Genomic DNA, 22426 nt, shown 5'->3' with positions numbered 1-22426 from the left:
ATAAAGCTTTATTCTCTTTTGATCATCCCACCTTCATCCCAATGCACAGGCAAAACATAGGAGATCCTAAAAACGAATTGACCAAACCAGAGAATGTGGGCCCTAATACTAATTCCCCTAATTTAAAATGGATCTTGCCAATTAAATTCAACCTTTACCCTGCCTAAGGACATCTAAGGAATCTCTCTCCTTTCAGTATTCTAGCCAATTGCATATTTATGAAAAAATGGCATGACCAGTTCTGTCCCACAGTGTGGTCTCTCTAACTCTCAGCATAGGCCAGAGGCCACTCCTGGCCCCGGACACAGGTTTGCTCTGTTTGGCCTATGCGATGCTTTACGTTTTTGAAAAACTTGCATGCCTTGATTGAGGCAGGCACTCTCCAAGCCTCACCGCACTGCTCCCTGTTGGGTTCCAACACCTAATCCACATGTTTACCCACTTGTGACATGGTCCTGGGGTCTGGGCTGTCTGCTGCCTCTCGGTTTCACTCCTATTCATATTCAACTCCATTTTCCTCAAGAGTCAGGATTTCTTTGACTTTGGCTACCACTTTCTTCAGTCAAAATGATTCTTTCCCCCTTTCTCAGATGCTCTGATCTAGGAGACTAGAAAAAAATCATCTAACTGTGGACCATGGTCTGCTCCACTGTTTTTTTGCTCTGAGGAGATAGGTTTGTCTGAACCTGTTAATGCCATTCAAACAGCCATCCCTTAGTGGCTGTCTGGATCTAATCATGACGTCAACTCTCAACTGGAAAGTGGTGAGATATGGAATGCCGTATAAAGGTTCTACATCCTGACAACTTACCTTATATCTTCCATTAGTGTCTATTGAAGTGGCCATTATTATTTAATGTTATTCAGACAGAAGGAGCCAGCTTTTAGAAAATTAATTTCTTCTGGTGTCTGTTCTAATCGAAGGCCCAAATTTAGGCAATGTAAGGGTAAGATGTCTAAGTCAAATTCAATTGAAATTAGAGGGTGGATTCTGAATTATGTGGCTCAAATGATAACTGTTCCTTTTAATATAATTCATCCCTCTTAAAAAAATATAAATCTTCAGGGGAGTCCAACCTGCAGCCCGCAAACCACATGCATCCCAGGATGGCTATGAATGCGGCCCAACACAAAATCGTAAATTTACTTAAAACATAATGGGATTTTTTTTTTGTAGTAACATGTCACAAGTACTACTTAATGGGTGGCCCAAGACAACTCTTATTCTTCCAGTGTGGCTGAGAGATGCCAAAAGGTTGGACACCCATATATATCTTGTATAATATATTTGTCCTTCTAAAGTGTGCGCATTAGATATCTAGTGACAATATGAGTTTCTTGCATTTCCTTTTTTGTGCCCATTCATCAATCGGCTTCATAATTGAGGGAATCTGAATGCTGTGCTGTGAAACAGATACCACCCAGGATGTCCGAGTTGCGAAGCTGTCTTCCAGGGAGAGCTCTCTGATTTATAGAAGGGAAGACCTGTCCAAAGGAATCTATAAGCCCAATCTGTTATTGCTTACTGGTAGTGTGAAGATCATGTAGAGGAAATTTCACCCTTAATAGTGGTATCGATTACTTAAGAATTAGTTGTCTCTTTGGAGTAATAATAATAGTTAACATTTATTGAGTGCTTATTATGTGCCGGTGACTATACTAAGGGCTTTACAATACTATTTTATTTAACTTTTAATAAGAGTTTAGAAAACATGACTTTCCCTGTGATATAGGTAAGGAGATTATGGCCCTTGAGAAGTTGATAATAAACTTGTCAAAGGTCAGCCCCGGGGTTCAAATCTCGCACAACGATGGCAGAGTCTACATTCTTAACCACCGTGGGACACTACCTCATACACATGCTGCATCTATAACCATCGCAGCCCCTCTACACAGCCAAGCTCTGTGTTCTGAGAGGTTTTCCCTTTACGAATTATTATAACTTTGCTCAGCAGTTTCCTCTTGTGACTTGCTATTTCTCTTCAAAACCTGATTCAGATATCACCTCACCTATGAGAACTTTCCTAACTTTTCCCAGGAAAATATAGTTTCCTTATTCAAAGTTCCAATAACACACATACACACACCCCATTTTTATATATACCTTTACTATATTAATCCATCATCATTTTTATAGATCTGTTCCTCCACCCAAGCTGATTAAATCAGAAAGCAGGTAGCTTTGATCTCCAGTGTTCTACACATCAGTGGTTGGTTGGAGCTTGCTGATTTAATGTGTTTGAGAATGGACAAGCAGGGCGTTCATTACCCACTTATTCCTGGTTCCATAAAGACTCCTGTGATGTTAGCATGGAAGGAAGGAAGGAAGGAAGGAAGGAAGGAAGGAAGGAAGGAAGGAAGGAGGGAGGGAGGGAGGGAGGGAGGGAGGGAGGGAGGGAGGGAGGGAGGGAAGGAAGGAAGGAAGGAAGGAAGGAAGGAAGGAAGGAAGGAAGGAAGGAGATATAAAGAAAGAAAACAGATACTTCCATGGCACTATAAAAAATAGGAAGAAATTTAACTTAGAGTATAATAATCTTCTATAGAAACTATGGAGAAAAGTGATAAAACTTACAAACTTATTATAAAACTTCTTTAAGAGAGGTTGTAGTACCATATATGTTTTATTGACATTGGAATGATTTATTTCTCTTTATAGCTCTAGGGTAAAAGCTATGACCCTAAGATCAAGAGCCCCCAAGTTATATAACCGTGCGGTCTCTAGTTTAATAATCTGTGGCTTCCCTCTGAAACCTCAAGCAGTATCTTAAATTTTCAAAAATGAAATGTCACCCTTGATCCTGCATGTTGCTCTTTTAATTGACACTTTAGAATTACAAGATAGTAGGCTCTTGTATTGGTATTTAGTCTTGAATTTATCATTATTCAACTTCTTCAAAAAAATTCTAAAAAAATTTTAGCTAAAGTGAAATGTGTCTTAGACAGGTTCTAGTTTTGTTTTCTTGCCATTTAGTGGAATGTTGAACAAGATAGTCACCTCTCTGTGGGACAGTTCCTTCAACTGTAAAATGGGATAATTGTAGGTTTCTATCTCTTACATAATTAAGAGGATTAAATGAGTTTATGTATGTAAAGTGTTTAGAACAGTGTCTGGCACATAAGTGCCTTATAAGTATTTATAGTCATCTTTATTTACTTATTTAGAAGTCTGTGTGCATACATCAGATTTCAACAAAAGTGCCCTCAAAATTTGTTATAATACTGTGCCCTCCTCTTACTGACAATGATACAAGAACGACCTTGTGAAAAACATTTCTTCTAATTTTAAACCCCTTGTCCAAAATAATGTCTATTGTGTGACAAAAATTCATGTTATTTTTTTATATGAGGACTACATGGCAAATTCAAGTTTGAACTTAGTATCGGAAAAAACATTTTTTCTTTTGAAGAGCAGATAACTATTTCTATAAGAAATTGAAAATTACATGCAACTTTCTGCTTTGGGGAAGAATTTGCCAATAGAGTTCAAAGTTACTACCTTTTGAAGAACTTAAATTTATGTGCCTGTGTTGTTGAGATACACATGCATTTGTAGTCAACCAAATGAAAATAGAGTTTAAATTTTGCTCATGGAAATTAGACTCTAACCAGGAGGCATGCCTCCAAAGTGGTCACTGGAGCCTAACCCAGCACTGGGCCAAGGGGACAACAATTGGCACAGCCAAACTGTCCCTTGTTACACAGTCCCCTCCGTGCACATCTGAGAATATCTGAAGCCCCAGTTGTTGCTGCTGCAAGGTGCCAAGTGGGTGGGGGTTTGATGGTGCTAGGCTGTATGCTGAGGATGCTCCTCATAAAAATGGAGGCAAAGTCTCTTCCATTAGCCAGCATCCATTGTTTTATTTTCACAGCCTAGAAATCATCTGCTTTAAGACTGATAATCATGAATTTAATATTCATGTCATCTTTCTCTGCCCAGAACACATTTATTTTAACATGAATAAAAGCAGTTTGAAAGCTACCTGTTTAAGCATCTTTCTATTTAAACAAGGAGCCTTATTTTCATATGTCTAGCATTGTGTGTTATTAACCAAAAAGGAAGGATTAGGTGGCATAATGATGAATTTCAAGTATACTTTCATTTTATAATAGTTATTAATTTGTGATTGAAAATGGCATTGGCAGAGGGAGCAGAAAACACACAAGTACATGGAATATACATTTTAAAGAGCTTCCTTTTATTGGAAAAGAATGTCCAGGTATAAGCAATGGGGATCTTTTGTGAGTGCATGTTTCCCTTTGTCCCTTATTGTCTGTGTTTAATGTTATTAGACCACCATTAAGTAGGGGCCAGGAGCATTTGTCAACAGTTGAAGCCATTTTCCCTTTGGCCACAGCTGCAGCTTGAGGTGATTCACGATGACCCCAGACTCAAAGGGCAGTCATAAAATGACTGTCACCACCCAAAACTCTATTCAAACAACTAATTTACATGTTAAGTGGAAACCTGGACAGATGGCCATATTGGCCACAGAGAAGTTCCTCATCATTGTTGGAGACTGGGATTCAGTTCTAGTCAAGATGGTGCATTAGATCCAACAAAGATCTTTACAATAGTGATGTTCTCAGAGACTAACGAGCTCCACACACAGTTTTATGTTAATATGACAAAGAATATTTAACAGCTTATAAATTTTGGAGACACCAGTATAGGCCCAATCTAGAAAATTTGCTCAGTTGGTGGATGAAAAGAATTACCCATGATGATGCTTCCTTCACGCAGCTGGTGGGCATTTATTAAGGACCTTCTAAGTGCCCACTGTTGCACTGTCTGAGGGGGGTGCCATGGTAAGCAGGGTAGTTGTGATGTATTACCTACCTTCAAACCCCTAATGATATAGCAGGAGAGGGTTCTTTTAAAGGCACCTACTTGTATGGAAAAACATAAATAAGAGACAAAAGCAATTCATCATTTAGGCTGGAAAGCAGATATAGACATGGAAACTGATTTAACAAACCCAAAAATGCTGAATCCTAAAATCAGCGGTGGACAAAGACGAGAAACAATCACCAAAGCTCTCCCAAAGGCTCGGGAAATGACCTCACAAGGCTATCTCTGGAATTGGGGAGTCAACCTGAGACCCTTCAGAGGAAAATTAAGAGCAACTAGATAACCTACAAATCCTCTCACTCATCCATGCACCTGCAAGGCCGACTTTCTTCCCCATGACTAGGACAGAACACAGAGTGAGGGGACTTGGGAACACTGGAGAATAAGAATAGGAGTATCACACTGAAAATAATGGAATCAAGTTAGTGTTTACATTTGGAATGTTGAAATCCACAGCCTTCTTTCTCACTGGACTCAGAGAATCCTAGCAATCAGATTTTACCAGGAAGGGTGTTTGATGGGACTGGGGAATTTGATCAGTTCGGAAATGAAAAACAGAAGGATACAAAGATCAGGGATTCCTTAAGTAAACAATGGCTCAATTGTGCCTTCGGTAGAGCAAAGGCACTACTGAGCCATTTCTTGCATGCTCACAAGCTCTTTATTCATATTGTAAGAAGACAACAATGGATTAACACATGTTTAAGGAAGGCTTCTCATTTGACGTAAACACTAAAAACACACAGTAATACCTGACAGGAAAACAGAGGTTATGTGAAGAGCCAAGGCAAGATTTTGCCTCAGTGGAACAAGAACAGTGCGCTGTAGAAGAGGTGTAGTGAGAGAACAAAAGAAAATGTGCCTAGAATTTAATATTATTACAGCAGAAATACCTAAAAGGGTTAGAAAATAACATTGGGGCATTCTCTCAGAAAATACAGGAAACAAATAAAAAGGTGGAAAATAGGAGATGGAATTTTCTTTTAAATTAATGTAAGGATCCTCCTGCTTCTGATTAATGAGAATTCTCCAATATGAGGGGAAAAAATGGAGGGGGGAAAAGTCATTAGAAGAATATTCTCAAAATCAAAGAACATGCGTTCCCCAACTGAGGGAGCTGTGATATGTACAGGACAGTGGGGGGAGAGAGAGAGAGAGACCACATTTATGAAGAAATTTTACAACACTGGGGACAAAGAAAAATCCTAAGAAATTCTTGAGCAAAAACACAGATTTCATAGTTAGTTAGATTATCAAAATAGTATCAGATTTCTCAACAGCAATCTTGGGTAGCTAGAAGGTAAGTGCCTTCGAATTTCAGAAGGACATTTTTTTCTAATCTAGAATCTATACCAAGTTGCACTATTATTTATGAGGACAGACATACTTCACAATATTATATTTTTAGATACACGAGAGTCAGCAAACTCCACCTCACATTTCACCTTTCTCAAGAAGACTTTGGAGAATGTACTTCACCAAAGAAGAGAGAAACAAGGTGGAATACAAGGACTCAGAGATCAGGAAGCACAGACCACCATCCAGAAGAGAAAGCACTGGGAACCCGAGCATGACATCAGTGCAGTAACTGGTTTAAAATGGAACTAGGCAGAGGCTCCAAGAAACTTCTTGGAAAAGAGGGAAATTTACAGAATACCTAAGGAATTTAAACATATTCAGAGATGTGTATAATAAGAAAAGGGGCAGGATTGAAATAGTGATAAACTATTGAAAACAAACTAAACAAGATAATTATGAGTGAGTGAGGGTTTGTGCAAAAAGGGACACAATTATGATACACTGCATGACTCATTGGAGAATGGCACTACCTAATAATAATACATTGATAACGTCATAATAACCACCACTGATCTAACTGTATTGGGAGAATGGGATAAGAAGTGTTTGTGTAGTAAGGGCAGTGGGGGAGTGAGAAAACTAAAGCCTTCCCTTTCAAGCAGAAAATTGATATTCAATGCCTAAAACCGAAAATTCGCCCTGGCTGGTGTAGCTCAGTGGATTGGGCGCGGGCCTGCGAACCACATGATCGCGGTTCGATTCCCAGTCAGGGCACATGCCTGGGTTGCAGGCCAGTTCCCAGCAGGGGACACATGAGAGGCAACCATACATTGATGTTTCTCTCCTTCTCTACTTCCCTTCCCCTCTGAAGATACATAAATAAAATCTTTAAATAAATAAATAAATAGATAAATAAAACTGAAAATTCAAGGAAAAGTGATAAAAGCATAATATTTTCAAAGATAGTAAAAAATGCCAAAATATCCAACTAGAGGAATAGAAAATAGTTGCTTCTAGAGAGCTAAAAATGGTGTTGGAGTGAGAGGGTGTTGCTGTTCTCCCTAATAACCCCATAGAACTGTCTTTTTTAAGATATGTTCATTTGTTTCCTTGAAAAAGATAGAAAGCAAATTTTCAAAAAAATCTAGCCTAGCATTAATAGTCTTGGAGTTTACACCTTTAAAGAGACAAGTCGACATGATACATCAGCATGTAACTAATATATACATAGGTGTGTAACCACCAATTGTACTAAATTCTATGACAGAAATTTCCTGTTTAAACCCAGGAAATGTGGCTTGGTGTATCAGAGGGGTCAAATAAATTGTTCCAGGGAGAGTGGCATATTGGCACCTTATAGGGTGAATGTCAACTGCAGTAGTTGGCCAAAGACTGTTACAAGTAATGAACTTCAGAAAAGAGTAAGGAACAATCAAATGTGGCTTCTGTAGAGCTGGAGTAACTAACTGCAGGATGCCACCTGGACATTCTGTTTAACCATGATGAGGTTAGCCACTGTGACTGTGTGAAGAATAATATTCTCTGCTCATGGAGAACCATTCATTTGGCCCTAGAAACAGGAATAACCACCTGGAGTCCCAGAGTGGGAGACGCTGTAAGGACTCCAGGTCCCATCTACTGTTACTTTCACCTCTTTTTTGCAGTTGGGAAAACTCGGGAGGTTTACTAGTCTGCCCAGAGTCTCTCTCAGAGCTATTTGTATTTAATGCCAGAGCTAAAGCAAGAACTCAGATCTCCAGTTCCTGACCCAGAACTCTTCTCTATAGCTGTAGAGAAATATACAGTTTGGTGTGTTTTAGAGAACCTGAAATTAAATTGACAATCACAGTGTTGTCCAAGGACAGAAAACTTCGTTTTCTTTATTCAGTGAAAGAAAACATTGCAAAAAATACTGTTTGTACTTGAATTTTACATTATTGTCTAAATTTAGTACCTGATAGCAACTTAGGGATGATCAATCTCTTCATTACAGAATAATCTATATTTTACATTCATAAGTAACCATGTGAAAATCCAATAGTGATAACTGGTTAAAATCTTTCCAACAAGTGCATGTACATGCTGCAATGTGTATGACTTGCACCCACTCTCATTCCGTTTTAAATAATGGCTTCGCATTTACTGAGGATGCTTATATTTTAATAATTTTAATTATATGATTAAAAACTCACTGTTCTATCTTCCAATGTAATTATGCTAATGAAACATAGAGAAATCTCTCTCTTCCACGAAAACTTTACAATTCAAGACAGCATGCACACACCACACACATATGCACAATCAGATTTCCCTAAGAAAGAATATTCATGGGTGTCTGTTTTTGCCACAATAAGAAAGCTCCCTTGAAAATGTCCACACAGTTGCATCAGGACTCTTTGACATTTCAGTCATGTTTACCGTGGTCAAATCTACAACAGCATTTTGAAATTTGGGTGTGGGCCATGCCATGCACTGATACGCAGCTGCAAGAGCCCCTGTCATCCCAACAGAAGCTTGGTGCGAGTTTAGAGAAAGAACAAGGCTACTGTTACTGCAAAGAGACTTGTAGGCTCCATTTTTATCCTGTAGTAAGGAAGCTTTGTAATAACTAGGTCACAATATGATTTCTGATTGTAGGATCCAGTTGGAAAGTTCCAAGAAACATTTTAGATATATTAAAGACTAATTTAAAGTTGTACTGACTCTATGGTCGTTGTCCACTCAGAGCAGGGATTCTCAAAGTTTCATGTAGGATAGTAGCACAGAGATGCGATGTCCTACACAAAGACTGGAAACTATATTAGGCCACATGATACTTACGATATGTCCCTGTGGGAATCGGGAGGTAGCTATGATTTGGTAGAGTCAGTAAAACGATAATTTTAAAGTTTCTGTTTTAAAAATTTCACCATGTCCTTTAGGTTACACAGATAGAATGAGGGTTAGCACTTAAGTAGGTGACCCCTGAATCGGTATTTTTCCCCTGACTGCTAACCCTGACCAAGGAATGGCCAGAGTGAAGGCTCTGCTAAAATCAAGAAACTCCCAAGAGATTACGGTTGGAAGGTCGAATTAGCAGAATGACTGAGCTCTGAACAGTTCTTCAAATCTAGTACACCTTGGACCAAGCTATCCATATTTAATATCTGAATAACTGAGGTGACAGCATTGCAAGAACCAAAAAAGGTGACAGGAAGAGTTATTCCTGCAAGTGTGACAGTGAATCATGTGATTAAAAGCAGGAAAATGGAATGTATTTGTCTGTTTCTCTCTCAGATAGTTTAGCTCAGAAGGGCATCTGCTGTTGCTGAATTTTTGTCCCTTTCGAACTCATATTTTGAAGTTGTAGCTGCCAGTGTGACTGTACTTGGAGACGGGGCTTTTAGGAGGTGATTTAAGTTAAATGAGATCAGAAAGGTAGGCTTCCAATCCAATGGGATTGGTGGCCTTATGAAAAGAAAAAGACCAAGGGGTCTCTCTCCATAGTCACATATTCGGGAAAGGCCATGTGAGCACACAGTCAGAAGGCAGGCATCAGCAAGCCAGAAGGGAAGTCTTACAAGACCCAGGCTGTGCTGACACAATGACCTTGGACCTCCAACATCAAGAACTGGGAGAAAACAAATTCCTGTTGTTTAAGCCAACAATCTATGGTGTTTTGTTATGGTGCCTGAGCTGCCTAAGGCAGTACCACAAAAATGTTCTAGGGATCTTGGAGCATTGAAATGAAGCTTGCATCAGCCTTAGTGCAGGATCCCAAGAGCAGAGATAGAACAGTGTAGGTAAGACCGGGGTCCAGAATAAAGACAAGGCTGAGACTGCGAAGACTCATCAACAAAGCAGCATCAACCAGGATTTAGCACAGTAAGAAGCTTAAGCTTTGGACTTAAACTAGGTTAACTTTTTCTGCACTTTCTACACATTGTAAGACTTTAAGTAAGTTACTTAACTATCTCATTCTAATTCTAGTACTTTACTACTATTTCGAAAATGAAGATAATGCAATTATTACATAGCCACTGTGAGGATTAAATGATTAAATATTAAATGACTAGTATTTGGCACAGTGTCTGGCTCACACTAACATTTCGATGAATTGGTAATTAACTACAAGTAATAGCCAAAGTTAGAGAGCTTGGTGTCTGAACTGTTTACATTCATATCCCAAATATTTACTGCAAATATACTCTTGCCAGGCAAGATTATGGGTGCTAGAGACAGAGCAAAGAGCAAAAAGAAACAAAGCAAAATAACCTCCCTTCACTGAGCTGACATTCTAGAGAGAGCTGATTATTCCAATGACAAAACCTGAAGTTGACAGAAGCTTGAGTCCTCGGCCATGTCCCACCATCCTAAAAGCCTTGTTCTGGACAATCCCCACAGTTCCTGGGAATGGCTAAATACAGTAAGTGAAAAAAAAAAAAAGAAGAAGAAGAAGATGAAGAAAATGTATGCTGTCAAACAGCTTGTCACATATACAGTAAATATCATTCATTTCTCTTTCAAAAATGCATGAAGGACTACTGTTTGACATGGCATTTTGTAAAAAGCTACTTATCCCCCCCTATTTCCTAAAAGCATTTCTTCTCCCTCATCTCTCCCCTCTGGAAGGACAGGCTTTAGATAGACAGCTTTCGCCACCTGCAAGTACACTTCAATCTATCCATTGTCCCATAATGTTTTATTCGCTTTCCCAAACCTTGTTTCTGAAAAATTTCAGGATGACAAAAAGGAAAACAGATTTTAAAACAAGTTAAGAAATTAAAGCCTTACAATGACAGGTTTCTGAAAGCGACCCCTGTCTGCTGCCAGCTCCTCTCCTTAAGGCTTGCCGAAGTCTGACGGCGCAGCCTGGCAACCCCAGGTGCCGAGGGAGCTCTGTGCATGTTCTCCCTTTCCATCACTCCCCTTAATTCTGGAGGCAGGCTAGCATGTATGGGCTCTTGCAAGCTAGATTTTTGTTTGTTTGGTGGCCATTTACCATGTTATTTGTTATGCTTGTCATTATTTTGTCACCACTATGCAGAGCTGATGGGTAAATAGATTTGGTTATGATTGATAAGCCATTTTTTCACAGTTAAAACTCTTCTCCAGCACACGCCTCTACAGTGGTAGAGTGGTGAAGCAGGTTCTTCTTCTGGTGCTTTGGAAATATGCCTTATTTTCTTTTATTATTTTGAGGCAACCTGAGTTTATATACAACAATTCAACATCCAAACAGCCAAGGGAAGCTGTTTGGAATCAGCAGCCTGTTATCATGTGCTTAACTATAAGGCAGGACAAAAGTAAAAGCAAGTGTTTCTGCAAAACTTCAGTGAATACGTAATTGGGATAAGTAAATAACCACTAGAAACAAGGCTGAAAGAAAACTCAACTTACTCCAGATTTTTTTCTAGTTTATAGAAGTTTGGTTTTCCTTCCTTCTTTCCATATAAATGCATAAAAATATTCTTATTTCAGTAAAGTTCCTTTTTTGATTTATCATATGGATGGATCATGGGAAAATACAATTTTACAGTTGGTTGCTTTTCATACACAGTTAAAAACTGAGACTGCCAAATGAATACAGGGTGGGGCAAACGTAGCTTTACAGTTATTCATATGAGAGACAGTATAATAATTAATAATAGTACAAGAATAAACTCTGTTTATATACTCGAACCTGTAAACTTACATGTGCCTATAAATAACATAAACTCTTACAAAGAGAAATTCTTCTTTTACAACTAGAACACCTCTCCCAGGTGAAGTCTTTGTTGGTAAGGTAAATTCTGGAAATGGACTTCAGAGTAAAGACCTCAGTGTCTGTTTCTATTCTTGTGGAAACAAACAAACTGCTGATGGAGAACGCTGCAATGTGCCATCGCTGTTCAGAAATGAGGTGCCTTCCAGAGTGTTCTTTATTGCCTTTTGAGGGTTGGATGTTGCTCTCCGTAGCCACAGGACCAGAGAACATGCGGCTTCACAAAACAGCAATGGCACCATTAGAGCCATTTGAGCCTGAATGCGACACACGCTCTATTAAAATGTCCAACATTTGGGAATATCGGAGTGACTATAGGACCGTGTCATTATGTTCACATAGGTTTGAGTCTTTATATATGGGATTTAAAAGAGCAGAAGAATATGTATTCCATTGTCCTTCATGCCTTCTTATTGTCTATAAAACTGCAACCCTATGTCAAAAGCTATCTCGAGGGCTATTCCTTTAGATAACAAGTGGGAGCATTGTTTTGCTCCATACTTGCTTCATCAAATCTGGATGTTAAAACGTCTAATACTTCACATGCAAACTACAGTAGCATTGCCTTCCAGTTCTGCGGGCAGAACAGGGAATGGGATAGGAAAATATCACATAACTTTCAAGTCCTGGTGAAAGGCTGCTTGGTTGTGAGGGAAATGCAGATGTGTGGAGATGACAGAAATGACAAATGGAAAGGGAGTTTGTCACTAAATCACAGAGCAGGAGAAGGCTTTCGGAGCAGCATTCCCAGCTCTGGCTGCACAATAGAATCATCCTGGAGTGTTCCCGTTTCTGAGAGTGACTAGCCTGTAAGTTAAGACCATAGAAAAGAATTCATAGGTAGGACATAAAAATAGATTTATAACCCAGAGCCTTTCTCTGTGCTTCTTAAAAAACCTTACGTGATCAACAGTCATACCTTTCTTTGTTTCGGTGGGGATTGCATGGGGTGAGGGTGTAGATTATCTGTCATTTACCCTGAGTAGGCATACAGTAAATGCTTGGTTGCTAATCTGACTTTGTTTTCAGCTGCAGCCCTGTGGAGTTGAGTTAATGGTGCCTCTACCTGGGGGTAGGCGCGCCTGTATATGTAATGCTCTGCGTGAATAAAAAGCAAGACTAGTTCTTTCAGAAATGTTCTCTCCATTATGATTAAAGATAAAAATAAAAAAATGTTAAGTTTCCACAAATGCTGCAAGTGACTTTTTCTTAGAGTGTACCCTTTTACATTTTCAATAGCATTTGTTTGTCTTTCTTGAAAAAGTCCTCCATTCAAGGACCACATTGCAACCACAGATCATTTATGTATATTTGTAGATGATAGACATTTGAAATTACTGTGGCAGGTGTCTTCACATTGTTTCTGCTGATCTGATAAAAAGTATATTGCCAAAGAGTGTGGAGGACTTGAATTCCTCAGAATAAATCTGAAGCACCCTTTCAGAATGAGAATTGCTACAAAGAAGCATTTTGGAAAGAGGTGGGGGTGAGGTTAACAGTTCTTCAGATGAAAATATGGTTCATTAAAACAAATGTGTTTCTTTAATGGGGACTGTATAGACTGCGCTTTAACTGATGCATCATTATTGTGGTCCTTAGAATTATTTTCACCCACCATCTGCGTGCTAGCCCCAGGAAGCCCAGAAGAGAACCAGTGAAAACAACTCAATGCATACTCCTGGTGAACTATTTCAATATATTTCAAAATAAGAAATGAGAGTTTATTAAAGAGACAAAGAAAACTAACGACTGAAGACTAAAGAGTACAGAGAATCTCTTTTCTAGATGATGGTCCATCAGTGCCAGCATTAATGTGTAAAACCAGTCAGTGGCAGCTGTGTAAGTAATTTATGTGGGAGTAAAAATTGGTTTTATATTACTTTTGCTGTGGAAGATAACATTCCATAAGCATATCACATTTTGAATCTTGACTTAAGAAAGTACTGCTGTGGCAATATTTTAAATGAGCTACACTTATCTCTTTGCAAGGAGCTCCTTCTCTTCCTTGCATGTCCTTCCCCTCACACCCACCCGCCCCCACCCCACCCCATCCACCTTCCCCTTAGCCAAAGGCGTTTGTGAAATATGGAAGCAGTTATGTTATGCTGTTATTTGGGGTATGCTTAATAAATGCCTCCGATATTTCAGAGGTGGTCTAAGGAGGTCAGCTAATACAATTTCACTCTGATTACTTATTTGAATTTTGGATGCAAAGAACCCTGAACCAATTGCCTGAATTTGTCATAATCATAATTTAGTTATCCACAGCTGCATTATTAGATTTAAGGTGCCTTCAAGACTATATTGATTATTACAGCTCTTGATTATCTAATAACAATATTCATAAGATGCCCTTTTCTCCAGCTCCATTTCCCTGACTCACTGAATGGAAAATGGTTTTAAATTGTCTCCTTATCCAGTTGCAGCTTCCCTCTGAGAGTTAACGGATTACAATGACACAGCGATATAAAGCAAGACCTTAGGCCCCTTCAGATGTTATACATTTGTCTCCATAAATTCTTCCGTCCCTCTTTCAATGTACCCTTATTACTACCACGAGAAGTCTACATTATGAACTCAAATACAAACATGACATTTCAGAGCTTAACACGGGACAGTGCACCCTATGGCACACTTTTAAAGAGAGAGGTCATAGGAGGAAGCTCTTGAACCAAAATGTGAAACTTGTTTAGGCTGAATGAAATAATCAGATGGGAACACTAACATGAAAACATGCCAACCCTAGTAAGTTAATATGTTTTTAAAGCAGTTATATTTCACATTTTGTATTATCATGTAAAGGAAAAAATTGATCGTATATGAACTTTTTGTTCAAATGATTTATTCATTGTTTTAGCAAAGTGTTTGAGAGCAGCCAGACTATTTCAAGAACTAGTCTAAGCAGTAAAGATTCCCAGTAAACAAGACGGACAAGTCCTTAGCCTTCGTGGATGCAAGTGGGTAGAGAGACAATGAGGTCACTGTATGGCAGGGGCTTCGATTGGAGAGAATGGGGTCCTACAGAATCCAGAGAAAGGACACCTAGGGTGTCCTTTCAGAGACAAAATTATCAGAGAAGTCTTCCTGAGGAAAGTGGCATCCAAGCTGAGACCAAGAAAAAGAGAAGAAATTAACCAGGCTGATGGGGTTAGCGATCAAGGCAGAAAAGCAAGATCCTACCTTATTCAAGGAATTGGGAAAGTTCCGGACAAAAGACTGAGCAAGGGCAGGGTGGAGTGAAGGCAGTGGAGACTGGAAAGCAATCAGGACCCTTCTCATGCAGAGTCACAGTCAAAGAGAAGCAGGATGAGGGGCAGTTTGTTGACTGTGGTTTTCTAAGTGACATTTGCAGTAGGTAGGATGATACAATTCAGTGCAGGGGTCCCCAGATCCCAGGCTGTGGACTGGTACTGGTCCAGGCCCTTTAGGAACCAGGCCACGCAGCAGGAGGTGAGCTCAAATCTAATGCACTTGAATCATTCCGAAATCATCCACCCTACCCGGTCCATGGAAAAATTGTCTTCCATGAAACTGGTCCCTGGTGCCAAAAAGCTGGGGACTGCAGATCTAGTAGGTAATGTGTAAGTATAATTAAGAGGTAGCTGAATTTTTTAGGATTTCTCGGTTTTCTAGAAAAAATTTTTGACTTTCTCTCCTGTTACTTATAATTCACTGAATGATATATCTGTAGCTATCTTTTTCAACAAATTTCAGAATTACATACTTAAAGTATTATCAATGAAGAATTTTTCTATTCTAATTATCTTTAATTTCTCTGCATGTTTTTCAACCAGAAATTGATATAATCGAAAATGTTGTGGCATATTCTATGGAAGCACAAAATAAAAAATATAAGTCTCTAGCATTACATTATGAGTCAGTTCTGTGGAAGTTTAATTCCCCATGCTTGTCAAAAGTTGTTAAAATGTTGCTTGCCTTTTTTGAATATAAAATGTGGGCAGACGTAGTAATATATCAAAAAATGACACTTTGTCAAAGAGGGCTTTCATGGGAGAATGTTCTGAATAAAATGTTTTCTTTTAAAAAGAACCTGGCCTGTTTAACATTCCAAAGAAAACACAAAAGAACACAAAATGCCTGAACTTACTGCCAGTCACAACAGTCAGTTTCATTTACCCCTTCATACACTTTTTCATATTCCAAAAATTGCTCTCCCAAAGGTATTATCAGTTCTATTCCATGATAACCCTGGTTTGAAGTAAAATAAAAGTAGTTCTGACCCTTCTCAAAATGGATTCCTTTCAGACTTACTAGCACTTCTAATAGTATGAAGATGATATGGCCAGCTCTGTCTACTGGTAGAGCCAGTGTAATTATATGTGAAGCAACAATTCCCTTATCTGCGAGGAACACTTGCTGCGAGGAACACTTGCTGCGGTTAACGGCATTTCAGTGTCTGGCAGATGAAATGAAGAATTAAAATCTCAAACTAGTTAGTTTTGCAGGTCTCCCTCACCCCCACCCCCCGTCATTTAAAAATCTTATAGCCTAGAGGAAATGGTAGCCAGAAAAGCAGAGAAAACAGATGGTATTTGAAGGCCTTAGCAAGATTAACGCAGCAGATGTGCCTGTATGTCTCCCCCCTTCCGGTTCCTCACCGGACCTCTCCATTAGGATTGCTCTGTGATGGTTCCAATCCTTCAGACCTCATGAAGATGCTCAGTGTTAAGATAGTGACCAATACTTGAAATATTCAACTTAAAATCAATCGAAAATTGGATTTGATCACAATCTAATATCTAAATAGGAGGGATATCTGTATTTGTTACCTACATTCTTTGCAGAAAATGTGCCTAAGTAGAGCTCTTGAGTGGGAATATCTGTCATTCGTTGTTTAGGGAACCAAGGAGCAAGACTGAAAGAAACAGAAACAGATGGCATTTGAGGTCATTGAGATCCCGTACAGCTTCAAGGCATCCTGGTATGCTACATAATAGTACTAGTGTGAAGAGAAGAGAAATATTCTACACGAATTCCCAGAATGTGTAAGCTGAGTATGAGTTCATAGCCTGCTCGGAATTAAAATTCCCAAAGGGTGGGTGGGGATACAGGAGGTTTGAGCTAATGTCCGAGAATGTGGGGAATGGATTCCCCCAACTATAGGGGCTCATTGTAGAATAGAAGGCCCAGGTTTTAATAAAATATTTGAAAATTCTGCACTTATTGGTATGAGAGGATATTAATATTGGGGGCAATAGTTAAGCCACCTTTTAATTAACTCCCATTGTTACGCAAGGAAGAAGTATTTTTTGCTGGTTGTAAGCATCTCAGATTTGAGAATGCCTTAGACCTCTGAGATGGAGAGCTGGGGACAGTGAGGAGCAGATCCAGGCAGTGAGGCTTCACACTGTGCCTCCTTCACTTACCATAATAATTATGTGACCCAGGGCAAGTGCCTCAGCCTGCCCAAGCCTCACTTTGTTCATCTGTAAAAATGGGCCTAACAGTACCACCTCATGCAGCATTTAGTTCATGCCTAATACATATTCAGTACCTAATAAATGGTAGCAATACTATCAACAAACAATGTGTACAGCATAGCAATTTTGCACACCAAGCCCACCAAGGAATGTAGGGTATTTATGGATGTAGTTTCTCCCTGCCCCAGAAAACCGAGCCTGGGTGGCCGTGGTGAGTGTTTTAGAAGATTGTCAGTTATCAACAACCACACCTAAAACAAAAGCAAACCAAGAGGACAGCTAGATCAGGAGAGGAACCATAGAAATGAAGAACACATGGAGGGTTAGCAACAGGGGAGTGGGAGGAGGAGAAGGGGGAGAAGGTACAGAAAATAGCATAGACAGTAGGTAGAAAATAGAGAGGGGGAGGGCAAGAATAGTAGGGGAAATATAGAATCTAAAGAACTCGAGACACATGGTTATAAACTAAAGACGGGGAATGACGGGGAAGGGGGTGTACAAGGTGGAGGGGAATGAAGGGGGGGAATAGAACAACTATAATGATATAATCAATAAAATATATTTTTAGATCAGGAGAAATAGTTCTGCATTACTAGCCATTCTCTCGTGCTATGTAAGTTATGTTGTTTGTTTAAATAGAAGTTAAATTCAGAACATTGCCTTGAAAACACTTTCTGATGACATTACTACATTGATTCAAAGAAAGTGAGGTGCAGAGGCTAGTTGCACATGTATGAATCATCGGCTTACACCAGTAGTGCTTCTGAATGTACTACGAGAAAATTTTACTTATAAAATTTAGATCCCTTTAAAGCTTAAACAGTCATATCTGATTATAGACTATTATTGCCTGGTAGCTTAAAGAATCTCTCATATGCATAGAGGAAGCATCAATGCCATGTGAGTTCATTTGATTCTACTGTGTGATGGTCATGCCTGAGAGCCCACAATCATACCTAATATAAAAGGCTCTCTATGGGCTCACAACTGTAACCAACAGGAGATGCAAACTGATTCTGAATTACTTTACTATTAAAGTTTCACACCCCTTTTTTGTGCTACTTTACAAATTAATTAATTTCAAAAGGGATGAGTCAGTAACATCAAGGTTTCACTAATTATGTTTAAATTAAATATAAGCATTTAAAATAATCATTTTAATATAAGAGTCAGGCAAATAATCATGAAAAGTAGACTTGGCAACTTGAGGTTTATCATTTTGGAATCACTCATATCTTCTTTTTAGTGAGTTCTTTCCTCTCTAAATGAAAGACGAAATGTATTTCTCTGAAGTGCTCCTTAGTAGAAGGCAAACTTTTAGGGGTCAGGCTTGTCAATTTGATACTGAATCACTGCAAAAACAATTCTGCTTCACTAGATGCACAGCCATAATTCCTAGATGCACAGCCATAATTACTATTTGTTAAGCCATTTCTAACTTGACCTACATCTTAGTCCTATAAACTTCTTAGAAACATCCTAATGATTAAAAAGAGTTTATTACTCACAAAGAAAATAGACTGATTTTGAAAAAAACATTACGGAGGATGGAGGACTCTCTCAGGGAGAAAAATTTAAATAACTTCTTAATTAAAATAATTTATTACAACTTCAAGAACAATGAGGGATAAGACTTTGAGTAGTTTAATTTAATAAATTGTAGACATACAAAGTCTATCTGGAAAAAGTCCAGCCACTGTTAATGTACCAAGAACAGTTTGCATGACATCACTGTAACCTGACAGCCAAGGACAGTGAACTGGAATGTACATGTATGAACAATGATGATTTCATTGCACTAGTCAGTTGGGGGTGGTAGATGCCATTGAGTGAGCATGTACTGTGTGGCTTTCATAGTCAAAATGACTGAATGAATAGAACAATGAATCTGCATCAAATTTTGAGTTAAGCTTGAACATTCCACCACAAAAACTATTCACATGACTCAGAAGGCTGCAGCTATGAGCAATTGGTGATTGGCAGCTTCACCACAATAACGTGCCTGCTCATGCATCGTGTCTCATGCAGAGTTTTTTGGTGAAAAGTCAAATCACCCCAGATGACTCAGCCCCTACAGCCCACACTTGGCACCCTGTGACTTCTGCCCTTTCCCAAAACTGAAATCACCTTTGAAAGGGAAGAAATTTCAGACCATTGATGAGATTCAGGAAAATACCACAGGGCACCTGATGACAACTGGGAGAATTGTATGAGGTCCCAAGGTGCCTAGTTGGAAGGGGACTGAGGCGTCATTGTCCTGTGTACAATGTTTGTTGTATGTTATATCTTCTTCACTAAATGTCTCTATTTTTCATATTATATGGCTGGATACCTTCTGGACAGACCTCGTATGCTCCAAACTTTAAATTTGTAAGAATATACAAATATATTGATGTAATCAAATTTGTATAAATGTTTGTATATGTTTTAAAAACAACCACTGGCACCCTGGCCAGGTGGCTTGGTTTGAGCATCATCCCATACACCAAAAGATTGCAGGTCTGATTCCTGGTAAGAGTGAATATGGGAGACAACCTATTAAACCTTTTGATGTTTTTCTCTCATATCAATGTTTCTCTCTCCCCCCTCCCTCCCTCTCTGTCCCTCTTCCTTTTCTCTCTATATCTCTATTTAAAATCAATAAATATATCACTGGGTGAAGATTTTTAAAAATAATAATAAATAAAAATTTAAAATAACCATTGGCTAATTCTTATATTAGAATGTTACTCTTTTAACATGTACCCCGACACATGGTAGGTGCTTAATATTGGTAAATTAAATTAATAAAAATATTGATAAATTTTATGAAATATCTTTTAAAAGACTCTCTTTTAAAACTATTACTATATCTCACCCTGGTTGGTGTAGCTCAGTGGATTGAGTGCGGGCCTGAGAACCAAAGGATCGCGGTTCGATTCCCAGTCAGGGCACATGCCTGGGTTGCAGGCCAGTTCCCAGCAGGGAATGCATGAGAGGCAACCATACATTGATATTTCTCTCCCTCTCTCCCTCCCTTTCCCTCTAAAAAAAAGATAAATAAATGAAGAAAATCTTTTAAAAAAAGCTATTACTATATCTCACCTTCTACTTCTAGCCACTCAACTAGAATAGCTAATAAAGCTGAAGTGCATCTACTTACAGATTTGAAGGTGGTATGTTTTCCTGTAATCAACTGCTTTTCTGTGCCGTGGAATTAGTACAACTGTTAAGAATCTGAAAGTGAGCAGTGCCTTTCTGGCTGGGATAAGGAGATTTAAAGGCAAGATAGCTTGTTTTGTTCCTTGTATTAAATACCTGCAATTAGTTATTGTCACATTTTTCTCCTGTTGTAAAACTGAACTAATTAAAGGCACTACCCTTAGGGGATGAATTCTATAATAAATGTTGAGTGTCCTCTTGAGTTTAGCATTTTAATTATTCATAATTATAATGATTTCTGTTTATCTGAGGACTTTAGAACTAATTCTAGTTTATAAAACAAATTCAGAGTAGTTGAGGCTTTGTTTATCTTGTGTTGAGGTCAGCAGGCCTGTGAACATGCCAAGAAATTCTCACAAGAACTAGAGTCCATTTTCCGGCTCACAGATGGGCACTATTGATGTGCTGTGTCCTGATATAACTGAAGGCACTTGTTTCTACTCGTTCTCTAGAAGTATTTGGGCAATGTTGGGATTGTAAAGTAAAGAGTTGACAAGTGGAAAAACTGGAAATGATGCAATACAATTTGAATCAGAGAAGAGATAAAATAGATTTGATAGCTGGCTATTAACCAAATATACAAATTTTTAAGGTCTCTCCTTTTCTTGAAAGAAGTTGTGCATGTGTGTGTGTGTGTGTGTGTGTGTGTGCGCTATGCAACCTAAATGTATTTGCATGCAATGGGTTCAAGCAAAAAATGGATATTCAAGATGGGTAATCTGGTCATTTGGGGCTAGAATAATTTTTATGTCTACTATATTCAAATATATATTAGTGAGAATAATATATTGGAACAGGGCTCCTACAATCTATTTAGGTGTTATGTACATTTTTAATAATAGCCTAAAATAATGAAATCCCACCTTAAAAAAAGTCTGGCCCTGGCTGGTGTGGCTCAGTGATGAGTGCCAGCCCATAAACCAAAGAGTCATTGGTTCAATTCCCAGTCAGAGTACATACCTGGGTTGCTGACCAGGTCCCCAGTAGGGGTGCACAAGAGGCAACTACACATTGATGTTTCTCTCCTTCTCTTTCTCCCTCCCTTCCTTTCTGTCTCTAAATACATAAACAAAGAAATAAATAAATCTTTAAAAAATGTTTGGCATTGCAAATTTGTTTCATTGCAATTTGTTTCATTTTTCTCATATTTTTTTTTCTTTTTATGCCTCTAATAAAACACTTTAGCTTTAGAGCCAAATGTGTACTCTGCAGCTAGAGAATTACTCAGGTCACCAGGTAATCTATATTCAGCTGAGGAAGAAACACAATTGTTTAACATATTTAAGTAGTAGCAAATGTAAAAATAATTGATATGGATAATACCATATGGCTATAAAAAGGCCCCTCTGGGAAACACAATATTAGCATTTTTAAGGAGAGTACGTCTAACCACTCTCACCTAAAAGCCTCAGCAGAACCAAGGTCCTACAAGAATATTATCTGAAAGAACATGTGGGTAGCTCTCAGTTTACAAGTCCATCTGTGATGAAAGGGAATTAATAAACATAGAATCTGAGGTCTAGCTCAAATGTGAGCTCTTGCTTTTCATCAGCAAATTATTTAATAAAGAGACTGGAAGTGCTATTTTTAAAAAGAAATGTTCTGATCATCCACAATATATTTCTCCTTCCCAAAACAAAATTTTAACCACAGCTACTGAGGAGCAGAAGAGAACAAAAAAAACACTAATTGGAAAATTATGTTGACTCTGTCTCTCCCTCCAGGTACGAACAAGAGGGAACAAGCCCCAAAGATAAGCCATAAGTGAGGAAAGGCCATGGAACAGCCACCAACCAGATAATCGTCGCTGGAATAATTGGGAAGTGTCTGAATGTAGGTATGTGTATTAGAAACCTTTGTGTGCTTGTGCGTTTTGTTACCAACTTTCCCCAC

General features: G+C 38.6%; 1 protein-coding gene across 2 annotated transcripts in view; it reads left to right on the top strand.

Annotated features, from left to right (window-relative positions):
- HS3ST5 (heparan sulfate-glucosamine 3-sulfotransferase 5) overlaps window positions 1–22426 on the top strand; it is a 265680-nt gene that overhangs the window by 142464 nt on the left and 100790 nt on the right. The window contains exon 3 of one of the 2 annotated variants that reach the window (XM_037065078.1): window positions 22258–22366. The gene's annotated coding sequence lies outside the window, so the exon portion shown is untranslated. Of the gene's footprint in view, window positions 1–22257; window positions 22371–22426 lie in introns of both variants that reach the window. The other variant, XM_037065077.1, reaches the window with a different exon arrangement.

The sequence above is a fragment of the Sturnira hondurensis genome, unplaced genomic scaffold, assembly GCF_014824575.4.
Source record: "Sturnira hondurensis isolate 20B ecotype Veracruz unplaced genomic scaffold, ASM1482457v3 Scaffold0015596, whole genome shotgun sequence".
NCBI classification, from domain to species: Eukaryota; Metazoa; Chordata; class Mammalia; order Chiroptera; family Phyllostomidae; genus Sturnira; species Sturnira hondurensis.
Note: the sequence above shows the minus strand (reverse complement) of the source record. Positions and strands in the feature narration are given on the sequence as shown.